The sequence below is a fragment of the Gavialis gangeticus genome, unplaced genomic scaffold (assembly GCF_001723915.1).
Source record: "Gavialis gangeticus isolate Ggan-Ray unplaced genomic scaffold, GavGan_comp1, whole genome shotgun sequence".
NCBI lineage: Eukaryota > Metazoa > Chordata > Crocodylia > Gavialidae > Gavialis > Gavialis gangeticus.
Window position 1 is genome coordinate 81,933,471 of NW_017729033.1, and position 2,407 is coordinate 81,935,877.

Below are 2,407 nucleotides of genomic sequence, written 5' to 3' on the forward strand. Positions count from 1 at the left end.
ACATGGCAGAAATTGTGACATGATGCTACTACAAGGTAGTCCTGCACTACTGCACAGTCAGCATCATAAAAAAGCTGTTCATCAATGCTACTGTGCAGTAACTTGGGCCACTGCACAGTCATTTAATACAAGTTTATACAAGTACTAGAAGACTGCGCAGTAACAACTGTACAGTCAGTGTCTAATGTAGACGAAGCCACTGAGAGGACTGGAGCACTTGGTGCTGCATATGTTTTCCTTGGACCAAAACCACCCTGGTCTGAGGAAGGCACAAGAAGCAGGAGAGAGGGATATATTCAGCATAGACAAGAATCTACTCTATCAAATGTTAGCAATGTCCACTTCTAGCATCTGAGGTTGCTGTCTACCAATATTCATGCATCTAAACTAGTTAGTCTCTGCCCTCTCTTTTGTAAATATAGAACCGCTTAAAATCATTGCTACGTGCATCTCTAGGAAGTACTGTTGATTTCCGCTCTCTTTCCTATTAATAATGCAGAAACAAGGTGTGTTTCACCTAACTTATGTATTAAGACACTGCCTTCACCACTGTACAGCTACATTTTGAAAGCATTGTCAAAAGCCAAACAAGACATTTTGAAGTTCATTGATCATATGACCCCATCTCGTGAATCACTAATAGTCTTATCTCTGGTACAAATCAAAAAACAGAGAAAGCTCAATCGGCTAGTGTATGTAAATAGACATAATTGATGTTAATGAATCATGCAGGTAACAAGTGATGTCTAGCTTAGTAAATGAACATTTTAAAGCACACTCAGTATGGTAAAATATTCAAGACATACTTACAGTAGTATTTTACACAAATAATTCTACCTGTACAATAAATATAAGCAATAGCACATTGGACTAATTTTATTCATTACATTGCATTCATCTTTTTATTTGTATCCCCCATTTTTGTCGTACTGCATTTTACATTTTAACTAAAGTTTCAATAACGCTTAATTTATACATGCATTATAAAGCATAACATAGTCATAAAGCAGAGGTTTTAGCTCTTATAGGACACTGAGTTCACACAACAAATTATGATCTATAGTACTCTGTGGGGGAAGTGCTTGCCAGCACTTATTTGAAGTGCTTGGTGTGAACCAAAACAAGAACTGCTGGAACCAGAAATTCTGCCTTCATTTTACTTAATCTCTACAGTTTTCTGCTATGAATATAAGGCAGAAATAAGGCACTAAAAATTAAGCCCTGTTATGACCCTGAAGGTTTCATGAGTTTCACAAATGAGTTCCTTCTCCAGCTTCAGACAAACAAATTAAGCCTTGACTGTAGTAGCTTCACTTTTAAATCTGATTTCTGAAGTGGGGGCCTTGTGCAAAGCCTGTATGTCATTGAGACTGCCAATGTTATTACCTGTCTTACTTTCTCAAAACTTACAAGACGAGACCCTCTTTTTTTTTAAACTACAATAATATCTGTGCCCATATGATTGAATAAAAAAAAAGCTTTTCTTATTTCTTTGGTACAGTCTATGATTTCTAAGGCTTGGGTGCTTTGAAAAAAAAATGAAGAAAATTATAACAATTTACAGAGCTTCCATCTGTAATGCAAAAGCTTTCAGTGTGATACAGTTGGACAGGTACTGGTGTGGAGACCTATTGTAATTCAGGCACTATGCCAGTCATCTACAGTGTGCAGATGATTGACATTCTCTTGAGAAAGGTAGTTTAAGTCCTGAACCAAAGGAAAGTAACAGTGCAAAGTAGATTCTTATTTGAAAGGAAATTTTGCAGAGAAATGGATACCACAAAAGGAAATGGGTCTTAAATTCCAAAAGCAATAAGAAAAGGAGTATTACATAAGCCTTCTTTTATTAAGGTACTTGGATAAGTTCAATTTGAGAGAGGTTCAGAATGAATTCCAAATATGTGCTGTTAAAATTTATCACAATGAACCAAATTCTCACTTGATTCACACTGATACAGACTCCACTTTTTATTTGGAATCTTAAAAGCTAGAATCACAAGGGACAGAATTCTACTTCCCTTTGTTTGTCTGGATAACAGTTTTCTAGCCACCTAAGTGTAGTTTTTAACTATTTATGCACACGTTGTGATGCTATCAAACCTTCAATGTGAACACATAAGTGTATATAGACTGAACATATGCAGTAGGCTATGTACTGGTCATATTTGTGCACAGTAGCTATGTACACATATAGTGTGTAGGTCTGGTAGGGTTGAGTGAGGTGTACAGAGGGGGAGGTTTTGTAGAACCATAGAGCTCTGAGTCCTCCCACAGCTAGAGAAGAGCTGGATGCAATGCCCAGACAGCATTTACCTTCTGCTTCTCGTCTAGGGAAGAAAAGCGACTCAGTGGTTAAGATTTGCTCCCAACTCCTGGTGACACTGGTCAAGTCATTTCAGGCCAGGTC